Consider the following 14,036-nt stretch of genomic DNA (forward strand, 5'->3'; position numbering starts at 1 on the left):
GGTTCCATATGAATGTTAGGATTTCTTTTTCTACTTCTGTGAAGAATGTCATTGGTATTTTGATGGGGATCACATTGACTCTGTAGATGGCTTTTGGTAGTATGGACATTTTCATTATGTTGATTCTTCCAATCCATGAACAAAGAAAGTCTTTCCATCTTTTTGTGTCCTTTTTAATTTCTTTCAGCAGTGATTTATAATTCTCATTGCAGAGACCTTCCACCTCCTTGGTTAAATTTATTCCTAAGTATTCTATCTTTTTGGTGACTGTTGTAAATGGGCTTGCTTTCTTGATTTCTTTTTCTGCTAGTTTGTTGTTGGAGTATAAAAACACTACTGATTTTTGTATATTGATTTTGTATCCTGCAATTTTACTGAATTTATTTACAGTTCTAAGAGTTTTTTGGTAGTCTCTTAGGTTTTCTATATATTGAATCATGTCATCTGCAAACAGGGACAATTTGACTTGTCTTTTTCTATTTGCATGCCCTTTATTTCTTTCTCTTGTCTAATTACTCTGGCAAGTACTTCGAATATTATGTTAAATAGAAGTGGTGAGAGCAGGCATCCTTGTCTATTTCCTGTTCTTAAAGGAAAAGCTTTAAGCTTTTCCCCATTTAGGATGATACTGGCGGTGAGTTTGTCGTGAATGTTTTTTACTGTTTTTTTTTAAATTTTATTTATTTTTTATTGAAACAGTTGATTTGTACATATCTGTAGGGCACAGCATTGAATATCAGTACTTGTGGGCAATATGTGATGCTCAAATCAGGATAACTAGTATATTCAACATTATGCAATGTAGTCATTCCCCTGTTGATAGACAACTGGGATATTTCCAATTTGGGGCTATTACAAGTAAATCTGCTATCAACATTTATGTGTAAGTCCTTTTGTGGACATATGTTTTTTATATACCTGTTGGCCATTTGTATGTCCTCCTTTGAGAAATGTCTATTCAGGTCTTTTGCCCATTTTTTGATTGGATTATTTGTTTTTCTACTGTGAAGTCATTTGAGTTATTTGTATGTTCTGGATATTAGTCCCTTGCCAGAAGCACAGTTTGCAAATATTTTCTGCCATTTTGTAGGTTGTCTTTTCACTCTGTGGATTGGGGGATAAATCCCCAGTCATGAAATTGTTTGATCATGAGATGGACATAAGCTCAGCTTTCTAAGGAACCAGTACAGTGTTTTCCAAAGTGGCTGTATACCACATTTTCTTTATCCATCATATGTTGATAAACGTTGATTACATATCTTGGCTATTGTGAACAGTGCTGCAATAAACATGGGGTGCAGATATGGATTTCATTTTCTTTGGATAAACACCCAACAATGGGAACGCTAGATCATATGGTAGTTCTATTTTTAGTGTTTTGAGGAAACTCCATACTGTTTTGCATAATGGCTGTGTTAATTTACATTTCCACCAACAGTGTGTAAGAGTTTGGAAGCACTTTCAAAGGACTCTGAACGGTTTGGGGCCTAAACTCTAGTGCCCAGAAGTTAGCGTGGCAGCTCCCATTCCCTCCCTGGCTGTTCCTGACCTGACCCTCCCAGACCCCTCCCTTGTTCAGAAGCCTTAGGATCAGCAGACCCTGAGCCTTCAGGGGAGTGGGACAGAAGCCGTCTTGGCCTTGATCCCAAGCATTTTCTCAACAAGTAAAGTTCTCTTCTTCCCCCTGAGGGATTCTGATGCCAGCTATGAAGAAACCACTTCGGCCACCACGTTGTATATGAACGCTCCTGGCACGCAGCAGGTGTTCCGGCCACACGTGTTCCCTCCCAGCCGCCAATCCCACCTCGCCTCCACTCCTGAGGGAGGCGCTGGAGGGGCAGGGTCTCAGATCCTAAGGACCCACGCTCTTGGGGACTTCCCTGTTCTCGGACAGACTAGAGCTGAGCCAGATCTCGGGCGAGCCCTCCTGCTTTGTACCCTGGCCGCCAAATCCCGGGTCCGTGCTCGCTCCTCCTCCGGACCCGGGATCCATCCGGCCTGACTCTGCGCCGCTTGGAGCCTGGGCGGAGAACGCCACGCCGGCCCCTCGGGCTCCCGCCGCAGGACAGCGTCCTTAGACGCCTGCCGCCGCCGCGCAACGCCAGCTCACTCCGCATCGCGTTAACCCCACCCGGCCACACGGCAGACGTTTCGCTCGCGCTGTTTGCTCTGGGCAGTCGTCGGCCCACGGGGTGAAGGACACGTGCAGGAGCCAGGCGTGGGGCCACTGAACGCTCGGACGCGTTCCGACCTGCGCAAGGAGGGCCGGCCAGAGGGTCTCTCCGCACCCTCCGTTCCGACGGGTGTGGCTCCAGACTCGCGACAGAAGTCAGAGCGGCCGTGTCGGGGAAGACGCCGGCACACGCGCAGAGCCCGGGCCGGAGGGGCCGGGAGAGGCCTGCGCTTGCAGCCTCTTCGCGGTCATTCTGGGCGTGAGCACCTAGTCAGGACTCCTGTGCCCAGAATAAAACTGGGCTGCTTCTCTCCCAGGCACCCTCTCTGAAGCTTTGGTTTAAAACTCTTGGCAGCCCTGCGCTGTCGAGATTTCGTTCGGTTGAGCTTGGGCCTCTGGGCGGCATGCTAGCCAGAAGGGTCCCACTGCCTCCCCTCGGCGGAGCCCATCCCCTGCCTGCTGCACCCACCCTGCAGACTCACAGAGCTGAGTGCAGAGGCTGATGCTCCAGGCAGATGGCGGGGGGTGACGGCCTATGACACCGGGAAGTGATGGCACTGAAGGGAAGGCAACTTGCTCTGGGAACAGGAACCTTGGAAGCAGGGACGGAGCTCAGAGCCAAGGTGCCCCCGAGGGCAGGCCGACCACGCCCAGACCTCAGCCCCAGCGATCCCTAGCCAGGCAATACTGCATCACGGGGCTGCAGGGCAGGGAGGGCTGAGCTTCTGGGGCAAAGCTGAGGAAGGGGTGGATCCCTGAACCGGGCAAGGAGGATGCATATGTTGGGACTGCAGACGCAGAGGCGAGCTCTCTGATGCTAGATCCATGTGGTGATGACAGCATCCAAAGGTCAGTCAGACTCTGGGGAACTAATGATATCTTTCTCCATGAACAGGTAACTTTTGGGAGTACGTGCTAGGGAAAAAATAATAAACTGCAGTGAAACCCACCTGATCAATCCCTGAATGCCGTGTCTAAGTGCAACACAAAAGAACTCCAACGAGTTGTCAGGCAGACCTGTGTGCCTGGGCAGGCGGCTAGCAGCACCTCTGTGGACTATGCCCACCAGGGTGACGCAGGGCCCTGAAAATTATAGTCCTGGAGACCAGGTCTCAGTGAGCAGGTAAGAGCGCAACAGGAACTTTCCAGAGTCGCTCTAGTGTTCTGTCAAATGCTCCCCTCTCCAACGACAGCTGAGGGCCTAATGACACTGGGGGGAAGGGGGGGACGCATCCCATTGTGTTTTTACTTTGAGAGAAGCCGTGTAAACCATATTTCTCTGAATCAAAAACACCTGGCTAATCGTTATTTCAAATGGTTTCTGTCACTTTCTCAGACACATTTCAATACCAAGAGTCCTGTCCTGGATGCCAACTGCCTCTCCCTTAACTAATGTTAAATGTATAAATTATACCTAAATTATACATGACACTTAAAATGTGCTTAAATATATAACCTACTTGGCCATAATGGCCAGTCTTGATACTGCGCAGAATCTGCCATCAAAGCCACCCACACCTGTCGTAAGCAGCATGTGGCAGACTGGAGCTCAGAACTCTCCCTCACAGCCACCATCAGGAATTATGTCCTGAAATAAGCTGGTGGATGAACTTTAGAGGCTCCTACTCCCATCTTTTCCAAAGTCACTGACTGGTCAGCCTTTGCTCTCACTCAGGCCTCTGATAACACACAAGTCCACCTCCTGAGTAACTGTGAGCCCAGCTGGTGCCCTTCCCGCATCAGGCCTGAGGACTTCAAGAGGAAAGGCTCAGCGGTTCCTGCTACCAAGATGCATGTGGCCCACACAGCTTGCAAATGACAGTTCTAGGGACACAGGAGAACACAGGGCCTTTCTCTCCACCAGCTGTGGCCACTGCCCCTGGAAGGTGGCAGTCACCCTCTCCAGATTGTCTACATTTTCTTACATTTTTGAGGAGACCCCAAAGCCTTCAGCACTTGGAGTCATGGGAAGAGACCTGAGTAGGCAGTATCATCTCCCCTCCAGGGAGTTAGCCACAGAGGCAGGTCCACAAGTACCCCGGGGGCCTGAGTCTAGACCCTGCCACTTAAAGCAGTACATCTCTGGGCCGGCATGCCCCTCCCTGATTCTCTTATATAGTTAGAGTGCCATGAAGCATGGCCCATGAAAACATATGGGCGTTCATCTGCCCTGGATCTCAAAATCTTTAAAAGCTCAGAATCAATGTCCCCAGCTGATGGAGTCTGGATGTGTTGTCCCCTCCAAAACTCATGTGGAAATTTGATCTCCAATGTGGCAGTGTTGGAAACTGATTGAGTCATGGAGGCAGATCCCTCTTGAATGGATTAATGCTCTCCCTGGGGGAGAGGGGATTAATAGTGAGTTCTCGCTCTATTAGTTCCCGTGAGAGCTCATTGCTTAAAAAGACCCTGGCACCTTCTTTCTCTCTCTTGCTTCCTTTCACCATGTGATCTGCTTGTATCTGCCAGCTGCCCGCTGTTTTTTCTGCAATGAGTAGAAGCAGCCTGAGGCCCATGCCAGATGCAGCTGTCCCAGAATCATAAGCCAAATAAACCTCTTTCCTTTATAAATTACCCAGTCTCAGGTATTTCTGTCATAGCAACACAAAACAGACTAAAATGCCAGCCCAATATTCAATTGATCTATGAAAACCAGGGAGGGTCACAGTCATCTACTGCTGTGTAAACACCACCCCAAACTCAGTGGCTGGAAACAACTATTCACTATTACCTCTCACAGTTCTGAGGTGGCAGGGCTCAGCTGGATGGTTCATACTCAGATTTTGGAGATTTTGGTCTCTGGTCTGGAGTCATCTGGAGACACAGCCAGGTGAGGTTTGACTATGGCTGTTACGGGCTGAAGTGTGCCCCCCAACCCCAAAATGTGTATGTTGAAGTCCTAACCCTCATTACCTCAGAATGTGACTTGATTTGGAAATCGGGTCATTGAAATAATCAGTTGAGATGAGGTCACACTGGAGTAGAGTGGGTCTTAATCTGATATGACTAGTGTCCTTATAAAAATTTGGACACAGAGACACACAAACAGGGAGAACACCACATGAAGATGAAGGTGGAAGTGGGGGTGATGCAGAAAAAACCAAGAAACACCAAAGATCACCAGAAAACCCCCAGAACTGCAGGAGGAGCATGGGGCAAGTACTTCTCGGTGCCCTTGGAAGGAACGAATGCCAGCTTCCAGAAGTGTGAGACAAGACATTTCGATCTGAGTCATCAAGAATGGGGTGCTTTTTATGGCTCATATGGCTGGGAGCTCAGCCGAGCTGCTGACACACGTCACATGCATGGCTTCTCCGTGTCACCACAGCTTCTCATGACATGGTGGCTGGGCTGTGAGAGGAAGTGTCGCAACAGGAAACACTCTGAGAGTGAACCGGTCCAAAGGAGAAGGGTGGAAACCCTGAACCTTCTTCTCATGGCCTCCTCAGAAGCCCGCACCATCTGCTTGGCTCCAGGTCCCTTGGGCCAGCCCAGATTCAAGGGAGGGGAGTCAGACACCACCTCTCGGTGCACAGAGCAGCTAAGGACTTCCAGCCATCTTCAATCAACCAAAATGAGCTATGAACAAAAGAACGCACATCTACTGTGCATCTGTGCAATGAAGTAAGTGTTCATATTGGCAGAAAGCATAGAAGCATGGTGAAGTCAGAGAAGACTGCAAGAATCTACTTCCACCGTAAGGAAAGAGTCTGCATTTGGGATCTAAACAGGGATATCCCCTGGGGAGACAGAGGAACAGGGATGGCTATTTTAAGGAAAAGATCCAGTGACATGAACTGCAGCAGAAGAAACATCATGAACTAAAATGCAGCCACATGGAAACATCATTAAACAGGAAGGGGCCACAGAAATGGTGAAAGGTACAAAAGTCCCAGCAGCATGAGCATGTATCAGGGACTTCCATACAGAACAGCATCCCATTTGAGGGCACTTCCTGAGATCCCGACAACTTGTGCTCATTCTGTGAGTCATGCACATCCACTGCCTCCATGATGGAGGGCAAGGAGGGGGCTGAGAAGGACCAGGATCTTACTACTCAATTTCACCTGCTGACCCAAGCCCACTCTGCCTGAACTGGCCCATCATAAACATAGGTGGGCGCTCGCTTCTGCAGCACATATACTAAAACTGGAATGATACAGAGAAGATTAGCATGGCCCCTGCACAAGGATGACATGCAAATTCATGAACCATTCCATGTTTGGGCTGGCCAGTTGCTCACTTGGTTAGAGTGTGGTGCTGATAACACCAAGGGTCAGGGTTTGATCCCTGTACTGCCAGCCACCAAAAAAAAAAAAAAAAAAAAAAAATGCAGGTGGTGCCACCACACTAGGTCTTGTTTGTCTTGGAGCTGATGTGCTGGGGTGACAATGTGCTGAGCCAGACCCTCCATGATGTGCCAAGTGAGACAGGGCTTGGGGGCTTAGTCTCCCTGCTGATGGGGTTAGAGAGGAAAGCATACTCCAGAGAGCTGGCCCATCCACTGTCGTCAACAGCCAGCTCTGACCAGATGACATTGCTGGGGAACCTCTGATCCAACATGCTCCTTCTCCAGATATTACCTTAAAAGAGCAGGATGTTACATATTGTGCGGCATGCAATAAAGAGCTTGAGAGAAGGGAATGAGAATAGGATTCCCAAGGTGCTTCAGCAAGTCCAAGCAGGAAGCTGCTGCTAAGACCACAGTGTCCCTGCCAAGAGCCATCTCCACCAGGGGTCCACCTCTCTGGCCCAAGAGCCTGAGGAGGTGTTGCATTTATGTCTGTTGAGAAGCAGGCTTCCAGAACTGCAAGGACAGCCAAGGGAAGGAGCGACGTATAGTCCTTTTCTTCTCCCTATGCCAACGTTATAGCAATGATCTGGGGTAGAATCTGGTCTCTGGTGATGAACTACTCACAGAGTGCTCTCTGCCTCTTTCTCAATTTCCTGGTCAAGGCACAGGTTTGGAAAGTCATGTAGGAGGTCGGATCCCAGATCCTCCACTTACAAGATGTGTGATACTGAGCTAGTTGTTTACTCTCTCTGAGACTCATTTTGTGTCCCTACAGATGGAGATAATAACATCTATCACCTAAAATTGTTAAAATAAAAAGATAAAGGCCCCTCACACACTGCCTGACATGCATTAAATGTCCAATAAATTGTATCTAATTATTATTTTCAGTAGTTCTGAGACTTGCTGTATTATAAGGCTGAGCATCCTGTAGAAAATTCACTGAATGCAATGCAAATATTGGAAAACATCTAGAAACTGGGGGATGTAAATAAGCCCCATTTCATAACACATCAATAAAGGGTATATATTTGTTTCATACACTGTCTTGTTCTGCCAAAGTCACTGATGGGTAGAGGCAAGAGATGAAATGTGCAAAGCCATCGCCCTGACCCCCCAACCCCCTCCCCCCACACCTCTATTAAACCTTGGGTACACTGAGGCAGAAGATCTAGGACACCAAGGCCCAGTTCTCAGACCATCTCATCTGTCATCCACGGCTTCTGCAACAGAGAAGACCAGCAGTTAAGCATCAACATTTCCAAACATTTTTCCGGGTGCTTACTTGTGGCTACACTCTCAAAGTTAGTTTCTGCACAAGCCAGGCTGCCTATGTATCTGTTTTGTTTCCAAAGGACACAAAACATTCAGTGACAGAGCAGGAATCAATTTTCCTTCTCCAGGAGGGGGCAGGAGGCTTATCCGAGGACCCACTTCCAGTACACATGGTAGCTCCTGACCAAAGCTGCTGGTGACTGGTGAGGGGGAAACTGACCTGGACAAGATTGACCCAGGAAGGCAGCAATGTGGACAGCCCACACTTGCCCTAATGTGAGCTCAGAAACACACACACACAGCTTGGAGGTCCACCTGTCTAGGTGAAGGAGTCCAGGGAAGGTCACCCCCAAAAATGGCATCCTAATATGCTCATTATTTTCAGTCAGAGGCTCTTGGAGATCAGCAGATGCTAGAAGAAGCTTTAATAGTCCCTTATCTGCCTTAACACAGGACCCACCAGAGAGAATATGGTCACCACTCAACCCCTCCCTGAGATTTCATTGTCTATCACAGGTATGTAACCACATCTGTGGCTTTGTCACAAGATTGCATTTACTCAAATCCCAAAGAGAACCATTTACAAGATAATGTCTGCCTCCCAGGTTCACTAATCTTCTCTAAAGTCGTGTACTACCCCTCAAGTTGACTACATTGCCCCTTCTCGCTTTCTCCGCTTTCCCGTGTGAAGAAGGGTATATAATCATCTGGACCTCACTGGGTTATTGGATAATCACTCTGTTGTGATTTTCTTCATGCACATTAACAGATTTGTGTGCCTTTTTTTCCTATTAATCTGTCTAACGTCAGTTGGTTTTCAGCGACCCTTCAGAGGGCAGAGTGGAAGCTTTCCCTCTTCGCCTCTATATAAGCTTCCTTGCCTGCAAGACATAACCAAAAGGTGGTGGCTAGGGAGGTGTGTTGCTCAGATCTGTCCAAGAGAGGGGTGAACAGCCCCCAGCTGCCACTCCTTCAGATCCACTGGACATTCCCACCGGACCGCACTTGCTCCAGCTACTCCCAGCAATGACCAAGCTCTGCAAGCAGTTCCCCAGCAAATCTCCAGCGAGGCATATCTCATCTTGGCATCCACTTCTTGACCTGACACATCATCCAAATGAACCTTGAGCCTCTCCAATTGCAACAAACTCGTAAGGAAGCCAGTTCTGCTTTAGCGTGATTAAAAACTCATTTCTTACAATCTCACCATGATGCTGGCAGCACACAGATTTCTATTCAGATGGTTTAAGGGGGAGCCTGTCATGGAGGGAAGCTTACCCAGGTGTGAAGAGACAAACCAGGGTGACAAGGCAGCTCAGATGAGCAGTGCCTGGGAGCTGTTGGTGCCCAGTGCTGAGGCCAGGGCTGCTCGGTGCACTGCAGCCCCATGAGGCTGCAGCCACATGGGTGCCACTGTGTCAGACGGGCCCCTGTCCTCCCGCTCGCCTGCTCCTCCCTGTCCTTCCTCTTGCTAGGACCCACAGGGGGTACAGTCTGCAGGAGCACTGGGCAGAACAGACCGGAAATGGGGACAGCCAGTGAGAATGCATCCCACTTCCCAGTTATGTCCCTCCTTTTATGACCACTGGGAGTTACTGGGATCTCCTTGGTTGCTATTCTCACTCTGTACCCTGCCCGAGCTTCTCCCAGTACTCTCTTCCACATTTCAGTCTTGAGATTATCCCCCATGCCCTCTGGGCTCACTCTACAGGTCTCATGATGAAGCCTCCAACTCTCCCACCTAACACACCCCTCCCAGGCCACACACTGCCTGAGGCCAGAATGAGCCATAACGCTGAGGGTGTGCACACCCGGGACTCTGAAGTCATCTCTCTCCATACACTCTGTATCTTGGGTGGAAACACTTGGCTGACTGAAAATGTTTACCAACCCCAGAACTCTATGACCTCTTGTTCACAGTGACTGATTCCAGAAGTCAGAAACCATCAGAGCCCACCACATTCCATGGACTGTGTTTAAAACTACTTTTCCAGCTGACCTTTCCCCAGGCCAAGTTTGCAAATCCCTGGAGACCGTGCATACAGCACTGCACACCAACTCAATGCTTTGAAACCAGAACTAGAGTCCAAGGACATTCACGGTCATTGAGTTATAATATAATAAATATATGAAGCATATGAACATCGAAATTTACCCAAGTGTCCAGGGAGTTGGCTGCTTTAACACCATGTTCTATATGGCTGGCCACGTGATGCATAAGGCCTGGATTTGTATCTGCAATAACAGCTGTACTGATGCACTGGTCCAAACAAGATGCTATAGCTTGCTCACATAAAAGCCAAGCCAGAAAGCTTCTAACAGGGATGGGAATAAAGAACCTCTACAAGCAGTGTCTTGGGTCAGAAGTGCAGCATCAAGGCTGGCCAGTTAGCTAGCTCAGTTGGTTAGAACGTGGTGCTGATATAACACCAAGGTCCAGGGTTTGATACTTGTACCAGCCATTAAAAAAAAAAAAAACACATACATATAAAACACACAGTAGTGCAGCATCCCAGACCATGTAACCCTGACACAGGAGTATTAGGGGATTAATGTTACAGCAGCTTTTTATTCTGAGAACTATATCACAACATAAAAGAGAGTCTTGAGAAATGACAACAGGATTTGATTTCTAATGGAATTCTCTGACAGTTGTTTTCCATACGTACATCGGCCGCAGTGAAAAAAGGTCACCTAATCAGCTATTTAATCCCACCCTGAGAGTAACATTTGATATCCAGGAGCCAAAGACCGTGAAGAGTCACAAAGAGCCCAAGTCTCCCCCACTCAGACAACACGTGCACCAACCTCACGGCAGGCATGGCAGACACTGCAAAGATAAACGAGCACTCAGTGACCTCAGTGGGCCAAGGGCTCCTGGCACTGGCTGGCCCTTTATACCAGAGACTTTACACAAATTGCCAGCCTGTGCTTAATGTCTGCAGGGATGGGGAACTCACTCCACTCACCACTGCATTCTCAGGCCTGGCCTGGCCCAGTGTGGGTGTTGAGGGCGTGCTCACATGCCCACCCTCTGGAACCATTCGGCAAGGTTGAACTTGACAAGAGCCCTGTGATCTTGGAAAACAGAGAAGATTAAGAATTCCCACCACCCTTTGTGTTCTGAGAACACAGCAAGGAAGCCCAGTATGAAAGATACGACTCATGAAAGATACGGTTGCCCCTCCTTTACCTGTGGTGATGAGGTAGGAGGGGTTTGGGTGTCAAGACACTCCTCTGAGTTTTGAGCCACTCCCCAATGTCTCGGACCCCTCCCCTGGGCCTCCCCTAGAGGAGAGTTACTGTTGCTAATTGCACCTATTTTTGGCACCAACAGGGCAAATAGATACCACAAGGGGCACATTTGTATCAGTCAGATAGTGAGCACGCCCAGTAAAAAGGAGTTACATGACTCCCGTGGCTGAGCATGCTCAGAAGAAGGGAGTTTATCCTTTGAATGACCCTCCACCGGAGGGGCTAAAAAGCAGCTAATACTCTGGGTATATTCAATGCACGTGATGGAATTTAACCAAAGAGTGTGCTCTAAAAGAGACTAACTGAGCATGGGCAAAACTATATTATGTGACTGGGAACCATCCCATTACATAAATATTCATTAGGTAGCATGAATATGTATTAGGAAGTGAAACTACGAAAGTAGAATCCTGGTAGAAAGTGGGGCTGCTGCTGCTCACTCTCTTGGGGCCAGCTCACACTTCACCTGAGATGTGTATTTCTTTCTTTCTGTCTCAAACTTGCCTTTGTCAGGCTGCTGTTCACTCTGGGGCCAGCCTGCACTTTGTCTGCGAATGTGTATTTGTACTGTTGTATTAAACTTGCCGCGGTCGTGCTTGCTTTCCTGGAGCCCACCCGCACATTGCCAGGAGAGGTGTGTATCCTTTACTTTTGTGTTAAGCTTGTTTCTAAGGGGCACTGCTCACTATCTTGAACCAGCGTACACTTTGTACTAAATGTTAAGTATGCATTTCTTGCTTTCGTATTAAACATGGTGTAGAACCTGCTCAGTCTCTGGAGCTAGGCCGCACTTCTCTGTGAAGCTGTATCTCTCATCTGTTACATTAAACCTGTTTTCACCTTGTGCTGGGACTCTGCTCTTGAATTATTTCCTGTGGAAGAGTCGAGAACCTGCTAGAGGACAGGGTGGGTTGAGGCCGGCTATCAGGCCTCCCCAGACCTTTCTTCCAGCATCAGTAAGGCCAGACACAGACCATCCAAATTCCCATTCTTTGCCTCATAAATGATTGGCCAAACTGCTTTCCTGACTGATCAATCAGTATAAAACTCTTGTGAACCAAACTTTGAGCCAGCACACAGCTCCCCCTGCTGCACCTGCCCCACCGAATGTTCTCAGGTCTTCGGTCTGGTCACACCCACACTACCCTTCATCCCATTTCCCCACTGATTCTTTCTAGCCTTGCTCACTCCTCCCTATAAAAGGAACACCCTCTTTGCCTAACCCTGGCGATGCTGGCAGACCTCATGGTTAGAGTGTCCTCCCTGTGGCAATAGTCTTTTCCTGCAACGTCTCTCCTTACTGAGGTGGGTTTGTTTTCATTGGCCCATAACAGCAGTGACACTGGCAATAATGACCACCATCGCCTCTACCATGCACTCGTACCTGCCTCGGGCAGGCCCCCGGGAAAGTTCTCACATCATCTAACTCTGCACCATGTTATTTTTACAAAAGAGCCAGAAAGAGAGCGAAGGACAGAGAGAGAAACCAAGGTCCCGGCCACAGACAAGTGAATGAAAAAGTGCTGAAGCTAATCCCAAATCCCCCTCCTCTGGCGGTGTCACACGCCATCGTCCTGGGTTTTATGTGTTGTTCCTTTTCCCTGCGGCTGAGTGAAGAGCACTTGCTATGCTTCTGGGAGATTCTGCCCAAACAACTTCCCGAAACGGTCCTCTTTGAACCCACAGGCAGCTTCTCTCCAGAATCAGCCAGGTGTACTCAGAGTTTCTTTCCATTTAAGAACTTAATTTGCAAAACTCTCAGGGGAAAGTGGGTCAGTTAACAAAGTCAAGCTTGGTGGGGTTCCATGGAGTTGAGAGGGTGTGATAGACACTGCTCCAGAGACAGCCATGGCGTCCCTTCCAACTTGTGTCTGAGATGTGATGGCCACTCCTCCCACCCAGAGGAAGGTTTGTGTTTCCTACCCCTGAACATAGTGGCTCTGGATGCCCCCAATGGTGGCCATGATGCTGCATGACTTCTCAAGTGAGCAAGAAAAGAAAAGGAGTCAGCTACCACCCCTGCTCGCTCTCCCTCCTTCTCTCTCCTCTTCCTCCCACTTCCCCATCCCCCTCCTTCCTCTCTCTGTGTCTTTGTCTGTCTCTGTCCCCTTTTCCTCTCTCTCCCCTTTTCCATCCTCACCCCTCGACGCTTGCCCATGGAATGGGCCACCATATTGTGAGGGAGCCCAGACCACACGGAGAGGCCCACATGGTGTCCCAGTTGAGAGGCAGCACCCCCTGCAGGCTTGTCGGTGGCTGAACCTTCAGATGGTTTCCGTGTCTGGCCTTCACACCCTCCAGCAGAGGTCCGTCATGGAGCAAAACCCAACCCTCCCACTGTGCACATCTGAATTCCTCACTCAGAGGAACTGCAGGAAAGAATAAAGGATTACTGTTGTTTTAAGTCCCCAGGTTTGGGGGACACGTGTTATGCAGCAATGGACAACTGACCCAGGTGTAGTAGAGGGGTTGCAGCTCCAGACACCTCCACCTCCTGCCCCTCCCCTCTTCCACTGTGGCCAGGCTGCCTGTCACTGTCTCCTGCTCAGCCTGCCTCTCCCATTCTCTCTTTTACTGAAGGCCCCGTTTCTCATGCCCGGTGATGACGCTCTGCTGTTTCTGGTGCCAGCCCCTGTGGATCTGTCTGCCATCAGTGCTGCGTGCTCCTGCTTCAGCCGTCCCTGCGAGGCCACAGGCCTAGACGCAAGAAGCCAGGCACGGCTGCGAGAGATGCAGCTTCCCAGTTAGAGGTGACATTTCAGATGGAACACCCTGAGATCTCCACGGCCTCACACAGAGACACGCAGTGGATAATGACATTGGTAATGAAGTCACTTCTAGGTGAAATTATTAATTGGGATCATCTTTACCCCAGAAATAGACATGAACGTGACATTCAACCACATCTGAAGTCTATTCCACACGTCCCTCTCCGCCGCCACCGCCTCTCCTTCAGCGCCTTTACTCCGACTCCCCCACCCACTGCCCATTTGGAGGATCGTCACCCAGACGCCAGCCCTCTCCCCTCCCTCCACTCCT

The 14,036-nt window shown here is 49.1% G+C and overlaps 1 non-coding gene across 1 annotated transcript; it reads left to right on the forward strand.

Moving 5' to 3' along the window:
* The first annotated feature begins 6,292 nt into the window (after positions 1-6,292).
* On the forward strand, positions 6,293-6,399 carry LOC134391485 (U6 spliceosomal RNA). Its single transcript, XR_010025001.1, has one exon. It is a non-coding gene; the product is annotated as a U6 spliceosomal RNA (small nuclear RNA).
* The last annotated feature ends 7,637 nt before the right edge of the window (positions 6,400-14,036 follow it).

This window comes from Cynocephalus volans, chromosome 11 (genome assembly GCF_027409185.1).
Source record: "Cynocephalus volans isolate mCynVol1 chromosome 11, mCynVol1.pri, whole genome shotgun sequence".
Taxonomy (NCBI): domain Eukaryota; kingdom Metazoa; phylum Chordata; class Mammalia; order Dermoptera; family Cynocephalidae; genus Cynocephalus; species Cynocephalus volans.